At 48.9% G+C, this 13176-nt stretch overlaps 1 long non-coding RNA gene across 1 annotated transcript; it reads right to left on the bottom strand.

Annotated features, from left to right (window-relative positions):
* Positions 1-10064: 10064 nt before the first annotated feature.
* LOC122168453 lies at positions 10065-11435 on the bottom strand. Its single transcript, XR_006171251.1, has 2 exons — positions 11207-11435; positions 10065-11103 (listed from the first exon to the last, which is right to left on the bottom strand). It is a non-coding gene; the product is annotated as an uncharacterized LOC122168453 (long non-coding RNA).
* Positions 11436-13176: the final 1741 nt, after the last annotated feature.

The raw sequence follows: 13176 nt of genomic DNA, 5'->3' as shown, positions 1-13176 counted from the left end.
ACAAGGCTTGTTGTATCTGATGCAGACCTCCTGTGACCAAGAGCAGTAATGCTTGATCAACGAAATGCTGCAAGATGGGGTTTCTTACACGACCAAACGCATGGGATTTCAAGCCTTACAGATCTGCTCTGTGGCCAAAGCTGCAAGCGTTAACTGTTTCAGTTAATTGTAAGAGTGCTTTGGCTACTTAAATGAGTCACTCAGCAGTGATGCTCTGAAGTAGGCCAGCACTTCGTGCAAGGTTGCGCAGTCAGTTTCCGTTACTCCTGAGTTATCTCAGAAGCTCAACCAACACAGAGGCAGAGAGGATTTCTGTGTTCCCCATTGCTGTGTCTGCCTGCAGCCGATCTGATCTGCAGTGCCCACAGTTGCCAGCCCTGTTCAGACCACCCTGCAGCCCCCAGGCACTGAGCATGGCAGTGGGATGGACAGAGCCTGAGAAGTTGGGACAGCTGATGGGCATGCTTGGCTCCCAGCAACGCTGGTATATTAAGAAAATAAAATGGAGCTTTGGTTTATTTCAAATTACATGCTTTTGGTTGCTTTCAAGGGAAAGGCAGTGTTTATTTAATGGGTTGCTTTCGTTTGAAAATGACCAGCCGTGAGACATTTCTCTCTTTACCTCATCATAAAGTATTTACTCTGTGGAGGCACTTCAGCTCCCATGAAGGATCAAAGCCGCTGTGCCCTGTGAAGCACTCAGGTACTCCAACTAAAAACACACAGTGATGGACAGCTTGGTTGGGGTATGGCATTGGCCTGCGAGCTGAAGTAAGCTGAAAACAAACCCTGTCATTCCATGGTAGAAATCAGGGCTCCTGTTTTAAGTGGAGCCTATGGACGTACATGGTACCACCTTATTATTATTATTTTTTTAATCATCAGAATTTTGGTTTTGTAAAGACTGTGAGGAAGCAATGTCCAGTGCTAGAAAGGGAGCTTGGCAGCTGGAAAGAGCCTATGGCAGAGGTGGGAGGCAGCCAGAGGGATCTGGCTGTGTGTGTTATAGTGGCTGTGTCCATTCTAAAGAGGGACAGGTGTTTGGGAAAGGACTGGAAAGCAATTCATCAGCGAGCAGAAGTGCAGGCTTGCTGCTGTTTGTACGCCAACGGAACGTAGAGCTGCATCCTCAGTTCTTTGGCATCTTCTGTGTTATTTTCTGCTGTCATGCTACAATGGCCTTAATAGCAATAACATACGGAGGGTGAAGTTATGAAAATCTAACACTTGCAAATGTCATCCAATGCCTTGTGGTGTTGTGGGTGATAAAATAACTTTGGCTGTCCCTGGAGAAAGGTCCTTGGTCTTTTTAATGATGAGCAGAGCCCCAGCGGTGCTGCGCAGTGCTTCAACTTCCCTCTGGTGAAGGCTTGGCTCCAGTTCCACTTTAAATGCCATCAGCCACACCTTCCTCCCAACTGCAGGAAGCTGTGATTGTTAAAATCAGGGCATGTTCCTGTTTAACTAAAAGGCTGAGATCAAATAAGCCAAAGGCCTCAGCAATGCCAAACAAATTCCTGCCCAAGGCTCAGCAAGTCTGTGCAGCTGTAAATGTGTGTAAGTGCCCGACCTCAGCGTCCACGTGAATGACGTCTCAACGCGTCACCCTGGGAGCAGGCAGTCAGAATGTGATCAAGTTAATGTCACACTGAGTAACAGTGCTTGGCACAAAGGTCTTCAGTTTGCCAACCAAATGTCCTGAACACCAAGCGGTGATGTTTGGTGATGTTTCTCAGGTGTGCTGACGTGGCATCCTGCATTGTATTTGAAATTAATGCAGTTTTGGGTATGGGAAGACTGAATCAAATGAAGGTTTAGTCATTTGGCTCAGATTGCATGTGGATTCAGGGTCAAAGCTGAGATGGAAATTTGGGAGTTCCTAAATCCTAAATTTTACTCCAGCTGCGCCTCTTGCTTAATTGTAGTCCTTTCTGAAGTCAATTAGAGAGACTTAACAGCCATCTGAAACAGAAGCTGCCGGAACAGTGTGGCTTTTAAAGGAAATTGATAGGAAATCATTTAGAGGAGATACTTTCTTTCGTTTTTCAAAGAAAAGCAGAAATAAAACTTTAAAGTTTTGCTTCTGTTTTCACATGGACGTAGGCAATGACAGATGGGTTGTGGTCCCACAGTGCTGTCCTATCAGAGAGACAGTCTGGATGTCAGGACCCCCAGCTGGGTCCATGGGGGAATGTTCTACACAGTACAGTGTGCTGAATTTCCTTCTGCTGCAACAGTAATAGGAAAGTTACCGAGTCAAACGTTTAGGTTTAGCATGTTGTTTTGTTTTGTTCTGCTTTTCCTGAGAGGTTTATTGCTATCCAGATGATTTTCGTTAGTGAATATGAGAGGAATGGCTTCTGGTGTGTTTGCAGTGATTCCTGGCTGTGATGAACTCAACCACCATCTCTGTGACACTCATCTTTGCCAGCCCAGCGTGTGCACACTGCGGTCCCAACCCAACCACAGAGCAGGTAGGCGTATTAATAGCAGTACAAACCCCTTCTGGAGCACTTCTGAGCTTGTTTTTTTTGCACCTACCCAGGTGTGCAGGGCAAAGAACTGGCTTTTTATAAAGTTCATTCTGTTCTCACTGTATTGCAGGCACTGTTCAGCTGTTGGGTGGGTTCTCATCATCCTTTCAGGGTTTGGGGGTTTCAGGGGAAGGAGATGGAATAGCTGCCGTTGAGATCAAAGGCTAGAGGTGTGGGTTAGATCCCAGCAACTGCCAAGGGTGAAATGGTGTTGGGATTTGCATCGAAGCTTTGCATTTTCTGTGCAATAAGGATGGCACCAAAATGGAAACCTGCAGGGGACAAACCTGGCCGTCCGTTTGAAAAGCCGCAGTCTGGCGTTTGTCCTTTGAAGCCTAAGAAAATCCCAGCTGGAAGAGCTGAGATCCTTTTCAAAGGGATGGTGCCACAGGAACAGAGAGGCTGCTTCCAAGCACAGTGGATGCCCTGTGATGAAGTCAGGTTTGGGGCATCAGCATCCCCCAGCCCCAGCTCAGCTCACTGCCTTGCAGCAGTCCCGACCCTCCCGAGCTGTGGGTTTTGCTCACTTCCAAATCCAAGGAGCCAACAGTGCTGAGACAAAAGTAATTATTTCAGCTATTAGCTGCTAAGAATAGAGCCCGCGGGGGTGCTCTGCATGGCTGAGGTGCACTGACAGCACAGTTGGAGGTAGCAGGGATTGCAGTGGAAGCACAGAAATAGCCGTTCTCTGCACTCAGCACTTTGAAGCTTCATGAGTCACCGAAATACACGGTGAGGGGACAGGTAGGGGGCAGAGGAAATTACCCCCTCCCCCTTTACATATGAAATAGAGCATTTCCCTGTGCAAATTGCTGGATTTTGGGGTGGAGAACAGCATTTTGCTGAGGACCTGGGTAGAGCTGGTTCTCATATGCATCTTAACATCTTGCCACGGTGCTGTTTAGGACAAATTGTTGCAATACCACGACATGTTTTCACTCCATACAGCTGCTAAGGGGAAAATTTCCTTTTATGCTGTTTGTGCAGTGCAGAGTACGATACATTCCTGCTCCATGACTACGTTTCCAAACTACGTAGTAAAAGGAATAATAATGAGAGTAAAAGTTGTACAACTGTTTTTGTACAGCAATCTGCGTGTCGTTTCAGTGCTTAGTGGATTTCTCCAGCTATTGTACAGGAAAAAATAATAAAGATAAAACAGAAGGCTGATTTGTAAAAACTCCCTGCCCGACCAAAACAAAAACAAACGTATCCAAAGTGGAGCTTTGAAAGAGAATTTCTGTATCAATCCTGAGTACAGCCACAGAAAGGGTCAAGCTAGATAGAATTAAACATCTCAGCTGGAGCAGGGACAGGGCAGCAGACAGCTTGCTAAAAATAGATTAATCCTAATTACAGCCACACTTCTACTTTTGCAAGGTTTCCTGTTTCACATGGGGACACCGAGGTCGTGAATGGACGGAGGGTCGCTGCGCTCAGCCCCCAGCCCTGGAAGGCATCTGAGAGCCGAGCTGACCAGCAGACCTCACCGAGGTGAGACCTCCCCCTTCCTGCCCGTGCTCTGCAGGAATAACCCTGCACTGTCACTAACCCGGCTGCTGTTGCATTCCTGCTGGCTTCAGTGCATGCAAGTCTTGTCTGAGTTTCGTACCTTCCTGTTGTCCTTGAAAATGGGATTGTGAATTATTCCGGCCGGAGATAAACTGTCTTTGCTTGTCCAGTGCTGAGCTGCTCTGGCCTCTCAGTTAAGGCTTCTCATTGCTTCTAAAAATAAGTAATTATAAGATATTATCTCCTTAAAATACTTGTTAGAAAGAGGAGGCGAGAAGACACTCCTTTCCCGTCTCTTTTCTCCTCAAACTACCAATTTATTCTTTTTTAATTTGCTTCTAAACGGTGTTCTTTCGATCTGCTCTCTTCTGCAGCCATTCATACAGCAGGAGAGCACCACAGCCTCCAAATTGCAACACGTACTTTGCACTTACACAACCAGAATCATTGGAAGACCACAAGTAAGTTCTAAAATCCAAGCTACCATTAAGAAAATAAAAATTAAGTTCCAAAATATTTTTATGGAAGAGCCCCGGTTACTTTCCCCAGCCGGGAACTATTTTGCAAACAACTCTTGATTAGAAGTTGAACTTTTCTGTATTTTTTTATTCCTATGAAAACACAGATATTTTCATTTTTCAATCTGGTTTTGGTTTCCTTATTTGACCAATTCTGATTAGTCGTCTTAACCCAACTGTGGATTGATTTCCCTTTCCAGAATGGGAGACCTTTGTTTTCAGCGATTCCTTTGGATAATCCGCAAAGTAGAAAACAAAACATTAAACATTACAAAACAAAACAGATGAAAATACTTTCAGCTTTGCTCATGTTGCTGCCAACTATTTTTCTTATAAAAAAAAAAAAAACAACAAAACAAACCAACCCCTTCTCAGCCCGTGCACAACCAGATCGTTTTACTCCTTTAAAGGGGAAGGCATGGCTGAGGATGAGTGCTCTGCAGTGGCCAAGGTCTGGGTTTAAGCTTCTGAGCCAGCATCTACTGCTATTCCTCCCCAAAAACAAGGCAGTGACAAAGGTGTGAATTTTTAAGGCTTCCTTGAAGGAGTGTTTTGAACAGCAAACCAAAGATCAGCCACGTTATTAAGGGACTAATAGAGTTCACCCAATTTATTTGCCCAAACCACCACTTATAAATTCTTTTCCCCTTATTGTCTTTTTGTGTTTCTTAGAGCCAGCCCAGGAGAAGGAGGCATTTAACACATCAAAAAGCCTAGAGTGAGATTTCTAGCAGGCCTCTGCCTCCTCATTTATACCTGTGAGAGTGCAGTTCTCTCTTTGGAAGGCAGCACTGACTCGGTGCACTGTAATATGCCAAAAACAGCCTGGCAGAACCTCTCCTTCTGAGGCCTTTGTGCTGCCATCCACTGCTGCGTTCTCTGAGCAGGTTGCTGTGAAAGATAAATAGCAGAGTCCCAAAGTGATTTAATGGAGTTTCCAAAACCTTCTGTCAGTAGAAGCACTGCTTGGCAGAGGAACTTTAACTCACTCCAGGCTTCACTTGCCCCTTTGTTTGACAGGTTTTTCCCAGTCTGGAAGGTTTCTACCGAGTCATGAAGATGGTCGTGTTTGGGATGGTCCAGTGGATCCTGTGCCTTGTGTCAGCTCTGTCACTTGGGGAAGGTGGGACAGCAGCCTTTGAGTTATCATCTGCTTTGCCTCCAGAGCACAATTTGATATGGGTGTCTATAGAAATATTGCTGAAAGCAAATTGTGGACTCTGTGTTGCTGCTGTTGTTTTCCTATCTGGTAGGGTGACACATAGCAGCTCTCCTGTGTTGTTGAGGACTAGAAGATGCCCGTGGGCCAGGCAGATCTTCAGCAGTGACTTTGGGGGAGTAGGAGAGCATTCTGTTTTCCAACAGAAATAGCAAACATTCCTCTCTGGAGATACGGCTGATAAAAAAGATTGGTTCTGGCACTGACCAGCTCTGCTCCGTGGGATGGGCTTGTGGGCATTTCCAGCAAACGTGGATGCCAGCTCTTGCTTACAGAGCCTGGTGCTGAACACATGGGCATTCTGTGCAGATCCACGCAGTGATAAGCAGAGAGCCACAACCTACAATTCTGGACTCAGAGCATGAACGTGTCTGGAGGAGCAGGGGGGTGAACTTGTGCACCTGAGGGGGTGGACGGTGGCCTCCTCCATCCCAAGCGTGACGTGAGATGAGACCTCTTACCATGAGATAAGTTCCCACAGCACAAGATGCTGCTCTCCATGCCAGGTTAACCCACAGCCCTGTTTTCCACACGTAACCATGGTAACCCGAATTATCCAGCAGAGGTGCACACCAGGCCAATTTGTCACAGCTGCTCCTCCAACCCCACCGTGTCTGACATCATCTGAGCCTGCCCAGAGCAGGAGGACATCTCTGTGGCTTTGCCATTCCTACTGCAATCCCAGTGCAGGCAGTGGGAGGTGGGGAGAAGGAAGAGGAAGAGGACGAATGCCAGTGCAGTTCATGCACAATGCTGGCTCTCAGCAGTACGATTAGTTACTTGGCAACGAGAGCAAGGTGTGTCAGAGTGGATGGGACACAAACACACTCACCAGGCCCAGCAACAGCTCCAGAACTCGCAGCTAATACGGCTCGTCTGGTTTTGCCATGGAGCCCTTAACGAATTAAGTAACACCTGGAAGCAGCCTCCCACTGAGCACATTACACAACAACCCTGTTGCCCATATTTTCCATGCAATGCCGTTTGGTGAAACTCTGCTCAGCAGAACAAAAGTTGCCTGTCCTGCCCTTCTCGTGCAGCTGAGAGATGGCTGGTGCTGTGCTGAGGGGACAGCACGAATTTCTGCACTGAAATGGAGGCATTTAATGGTTGCTTCTGCTCTGGAAGTGCTGTGGATCTGCTCAATAGTAACAACTGGTATTCCTCAAAAGAGGAGTAAGTCTTCAGAATTCCTGCAACCTAAACATAAGACAGGTTTTGCAAGGCTTTCCAGTAGAGCCAAATAGCACCAAAGGATGCATGGTGTAAAATACACCTATATTCTTTTGTAAACATATTAACATGGTTTCCATGCTCATTTCTTGTTGCATGGCAGTAATAGAACCGTTAGTTTCATCTCTGAGACAAAGAACTGCATAGAAAAGTAAAAGCTGGTGTAAATGAGCAATTGAGAATTACCTACACACCAGCAGCACTGCCCAGGGGATGCAGTGGGTGCTCAATGCCAGGCCATTAACTCTGAAGGACTGGTGGCCAAGGCCAGCAAAGCACAGGGAAACTGCTGATGTGAGGAATGCTGAATGGGACGTCAGCATGCGTTGGTAATTCTGCCTCCCAATGCCAGGACAGGATGAAATTCTGCATGCCTCTGGGGGCAGCATCTGCATTAACCTCCTTGCTTTGTTTTGATTATTTTCCTACAGCCCCTCCAGGTGAATCTATGGCAAGGTAGAAGATCCATGGTGCTCATAGGAAGTTAAGGAGTTGCAAAAAATGGGAGCTTGTACAGAAAAGTGTCTTCTGGCATTTGCTGTGCCCTGTTTCTACCATCAATAAGCCTTGGGTGAAAAGAGGGAGGTGCACCAGGGGGACACGGGGAAACAATTTGGCCGTGACAGTTACACATAAGGCTGTCGGAGGCACACAGCCATGAGCCAGGAATGGCTGAGCCTTGAGTCCCAGTCTTCCCTCTGACACACACTCCCTCCATAGGTCCACCTGCAGGAGAGCGAGGCTCCCGCTGGTTCACTTTCAGCTGCTGAGAGCCATTCTATCCTTAGCACTGCCCTCCCCAGAGCTGCCATGAATGCTTTCAGCATTGTGAGCCCAGAGCTCCACAGCTGCAGCCCTGCAGCCTTGGAGTGGGAGCTTTCCTTGGCCGCTCCGGGTGAGACGTGGGCGAGGGCACCAGCGGAAGGAGCCCATTGCAGCCTGACCCGTGTGAGAGCACGTTTGTTTCTGCACAGCCTCGCTTGCAGACCCGCCGAAATCTGGGTTATATAATGCCACTGCTGCCTCGAAACAGGGAGGTTAAAATGAGGTCGTCCAAGATGGGAGCTGCCTGCAGCCCGCAGCCGCCACGGGAGGACGATCCGCTCGCGGGGGAGCACTGCAACATAAACATACAGAAACGTAGGCCCGGATGCTGGGAGTCTCCTGAGTGCTCAGGGTGTGGAATCAGGCCGTTTTCTTTATTTGCATCTCCCTGTTTACGTGACAAACTGGAGCAGGCAGCGTGACGGGCTGTGGTCACAGGGCACTGCGGAGCTGCAGGGTGCCAGATACACACAGCACAGAGCAGCTCTGTGCTGCAGCCAGCCCCAGGTGTTACCCTTTGGTGCACCAGGTTCAAGGTCTACGTTATTCCTTCCATAATTGCTTTATGACTAGCATGCCACAGAAAGGCCTCCGCATCAAGAGGATCCAGGTAAGAAAGTAAAGGACTGTAAAAGAAACACAGCCTAATTTTTGCTTTTCATTCTTTTTTTCCAGAATACTAATGCAATTCCTACAGAACAAAGAATGGAAGCTTCCTCCTGTAAATGCATTTCAGGGAGATCACAAGGTGGAAAACATGGGGCTGTTTGAAGGGAGCTGCCTGGGGTGAGCATAGCTGTGAGCTTCAGCACTGGGCATTTGGTGATTCGATGACTGGAGGGGATGGCTGTGATGGAGGTCACTAAAACCAATGTGCTGCTGCCTTACAGCTGCAGAGCATTGCAAAGAAAGAGTGACAAAGGTTGTGTTAACACGAGCACATGAGTTTGAGGAAGACCTACTACCTCCTAACAGCACATGAAAACACCTGGTTTCCCATTGCTATGGTAACTCTTTCCTTCAAAGAGCTTCAAATTTGTTTCCAGATCCTCCAGCTTCTTGGCTGGTGCCAGAACACAGCAGTGAGGGCTGGAGGGTTGTCGGCAGGACAGCAGATGTGGAACAGTCTTTGTCTTTGGCAGCAAGTGATGGACGATGCTTCGGTTCCAGCGGGGAGATTTCTACGTCACCATCACTAAATTGGATGCACGTGGGATGATTGCTGACCACAGAAAGAAGCAAAGATGAACCACCTACCTCCTGAAGGCAGAGGATCAGTGCTGCTCCAGCCTTGCTCCTTGTTGGGGCACACGGGTTTATGCAAGTTGCTTCTGGTTGAGGTCCCATCACGGGATGTTTTTTCTCCCAAGTGCCCCAGTGTGTGCAGGCAATGTAACCCCACATCAGCTTTTGCTGCTCAGCATCAGCTCTCCCTTCTACGTGACTTCTCTGCTGGTTTTCAGAGGGAAGCAGTCGGGCTGAGAACCCCCAGGGACAGCCTGATGCAGTCTTGCAAACCCTGCCCCGTCCTGGCAGAGGGATGCTAAGGCAGGGAGTGACCCTGAATAAAACCCCATCCTGGCAGAGGGATGCTAAGGCAGGGAGTGACCCTGAATAAAACCCTTGCTCAGATGGACCATGAATACTCAGCAGGATGATGTGGCAACCCGTAACGTAGGTAAGAAATGCTTTGCAAAGGAGCAGTGCACGAAAACAAGTCTGAGCAAAAGGAAACTTAAGCCTCTTAAATATTAAAGTTCCAAAATTAAACCCTTGTTTATATAAGGGTTGGGTCACTGCTGCAGAACACAGGAGTTTGCAGCCTTGCACCAAAAAAGGCTCTCGTGGAGCCAACAGCTGCTCCTGAGGGCTCAGAGCAGGTGGGGAACAGAGCTGCAGCCAGGAGGATGCTCGTGGGATTCAGCTGCCCTGACACGAAGGCTGCAGTCACCCCATAAAACATTGCAAGCCTTTGGGATGTGCCTTGTAACTTGGCATAGCTTCGGGAAACAGGGCAGGCAGGAATGGGCCTGGTATCCCAACTGCTTCGGTTTGGCTCATTGCAGGTGATAGCACAGCAGTACAAGGCAAATGCACAAAAGAGGGAGATGAACTTCGTGAAGCTTCTCTGCTGCTGAGTTATCTTGAAAAAAGCCATCTAGGAAGCCCAGCAGATACACCCCTACTTCTTATTTTGTAAGAAAAGAGCACAAAAGAACTTAATCCAAAGTAAATATTTAACCAAACAGCAATTAACTAACAATGATGGATTGTAAACAGCGCTGCTCCCAGGCTGAGCTGCGGCTCTCGCTCTGTTTCTCTGGGCTACAGCTGCCCTAGGGGGGAAGGCAAGTTTACCGAGCCAGGTTTGTCTCTGCCACCTCGCTATTAAAAGGCTCTACAAACACAAACGGCGTCGGATGTTCTGAGGGCGAGGAAAACAATAAAGAACGCAGCAATGCATCGCGCGGGAGCTGTAAGGCTTTATGGAACAACCGTCCTTGGGAAGGAAGGCTGAGAAAACACAAAGCTGTAAAGGAACTGCTTCTCATCCGGGCAGCCTTGTGTGCGTGCACCCCGTGGGGCAGCGAGGCCACTCATCCACAGGGAAGTAGTGATGATCATAATAAGCATTCAAATTAGTAAAATATATTAGGAATTATTCATTACATTATCATTACGACCAGTTTGTTATTGTTATGCTCCATTATTATTATTATTATTATTATGCTCCACTCGGACAATTATCCCCCAAATATCACTACTTCCATAACAATAATACTTATTAATATTGTTATTATCTCTTAGTTCCCAGCTCCTGGTGCCTCCGGCAGCTGCAACAGCCTGGTTGGGCTCTGTCCGTGCCCCCACCTGCACCGGGGGGGGGTATTAAGGCCGGGGTGGTCCATGGGATGCGCAGGGGATGCTCCCATCCCGGCCCCGGAGCGCTCAGATCCCCGCAATACCCGGCGCTTCCCTTCCCGGCGCTCCGGAGCGGCGGAAGCGGCGGCCGTTCCCCCCCCCGTACCGCACCGCAAGGTCACCCCGCTCTGCCTACACGCCCCAGGAGGCCGTGCCCCCCCCTTTCCCCCCCCACAGCCCATGGGGGGGTCGGGAAGGGGGCGGCGGACGGGCGAAGGAAGAGCTCCGGATCCATCGGTGCGTCCCGCTCAGCGTTTTCCTCTCCTTTCCCACAGGACGTCCGGACCTGGGAGATCTTTTTAAATCCTGAGCGGTAGAGATGAACCTATCTGGGGATCTTCTGCAATTAAAAACAAAAACAAACAGAACCCAATAAAAACATCGGGAGATGAGGAGCAGGGATCCGGTTCCGAAGGTCGGTGCTACAGGGCTGCAATCCTTACTCGCTCTTTGCGGCTCTTTGTGTCACTGCGCGTCGCCGTGGCACCTTCCTGTGCCCGCAGCCATCGGAGGTGCTGCTCCCACTCCCCCTTAGGAAGCAGAGGGGAAATCACCCCCATTTAATGGATGGGAAACTCGGCACAGCGCAGATGAAGTGATTCGCTGACAGCACATAAGGAAATGGCACCAGTGGAGCATTCTCTCCGTTATGCTGTCCTTGTAACTGCATAATATCCCTCTAATTCCAAACGGAACATACTCCCCGTGCAGGGCTGCACTGCTGAATGCAAAGAGTGCAGACAGCATTAGCAGCACCCGTGCATTCTGCTGGGATGGTTCAATCCAGGCTGCATCCTCAGCGTGGTGGGCTCTGCACAGAGCAGCCTACAGACAGCAGCCGAGGTGGGCAGGGGTGCAGTGCTGCCACGTGCAGCTGTGACACGGGGGGGAACCGAGGGATGTTTGGCTGCTTGGGGTGCAACACACTCACATGCAGCACACCCAGCTTCGTGCTGCAAGGAGGAGGAGCAGCGTGCTGGAAGTGCCCCATGGGACGGAGGGCCAGGAGGGGAGAGCAGAGCAGAGCCCCTGGATGCAGCCACAGTGCGGGTGTGCAGCACTGAGCCCAGCCCCACAAGCTGCCATCCCGCCCTATGTCAGGGCTAGGCCACGATCCAGGCTCCCCTGCCCTCATTTGAATTGGCCCGGCCTCGTAATCTGCTGCTAAGTGGGACTGCGATGAGCACCGAGATAAATTTAGAAAGAAATCTTTGTATGGGTCAGAGGAAAAACACCGCAGCCTCTGGAATCCGAGCAGAGCGACTCCGTGGCTCCTGCTGCAGCCTGCGGGCAGGGAAAGGAGCTGGGGGTCTCTGAGTGCAGCCTGGTCAGCCAAGGCTCCCACCCAACAAACCCATTCGGTTCTGAGAAATCCAGGATGTGTTCACGTGCAGCCAGGAGGGCTGCGGTGCATCGCTCCTCCTCCAGGACCACCGGCTATGCCACAGCAGTGTTGTTCCCTCACAGTTCTGCTAAGCTGTTAAATTGTTTTTAAACAAGAAATATATATATATATATAATGGTATTAGTGGTGTAAAATCCCCCGTGAAATCACGCATCCGCTCCCCCTGCTACATTCCAAGCACCATTCAAAAGCGTTTTATCACGTGCTCATAAAGGGTATGGAACCAATGCGAGAAAAGGAAAAGAATCTTCTGAATTATTTTCCTTTAATAAGCTATTAGGACCTTGTACTGCTAATTAAACTATTAATTAGATGCCTTATCGTTCCCAAACATGTTAGCACGTTGCCAAAGCAGCAGAGAGCCTCTGGGGCAGGCAATAGATAAGGAAAGAAGGAAGATGCAAACATGAAGATTAAGGGGGGGAAAAAAAAAAAATCATGAGTAAAAGAAGCAGAAATAGCAAATAAAGAACTCAGGGTAGGTAATGCATTATTTAAATCACAAGAATAACAAAAAAAATACAGAAGCTAAAAATAAACACCCCAGGGATGTGGTCTGCCTTATGCAAGAGCAGGAACTGACGGGCAGCAGTGCTCACAGGCACCCAGATGCCAGCCCCACTGTTCTAGCAGAGCACAGCCAGCAGATAGCAGCATTGCTATACATATGTGTGTATATACCCCAGGCTGCAGCTGTTGCAGTTTTTAAGCTATGCTGGAGCCTCAGAGCACAGCAATGCTGGCCCACAGGGCTGCAGCCTGCGCTGCTACACGCATGCTGTAAGGCTGTAATGGGAGAGAAAGCACCATGATAACAGCAGGGTGACAAAGAGTACGGCTGCAGCCAGTGAGAACAGGCCTAAATACAGCAGCCACGGATACAGAAATAAAGAAAAAGAGCTGCTTACATTTGGGAGGCTTCAGAGTGCAGGAATCTCCAGCAAGAGATGCCCTCAGCTCCTCTCCACCCTTAAATGAGGTGTGGGAAGGGGTGAATCCTGACTCCAC

Source organism: Centrocercus urophasianus, unplaced genomic scaffold, assembly GCF_019232065.1.
Source record: "Centrocercus urophasianus isolate 14NV4802_14NV808 unplaced genomic scaffold, USGS_Curo_1.0 seq_42, whole genome shotgun sequence".
Lineage (NCBI taxonomy): Eukaryota > Metazoa > Chordata > Aves > Galliformes > Phasianidae > Centrocercus > Centrocercus urophasianus.
Note: the sequence above shows the minus strand (reverse complement) of the source record. Positions and strands in the feature narration are given on the sequence as shown.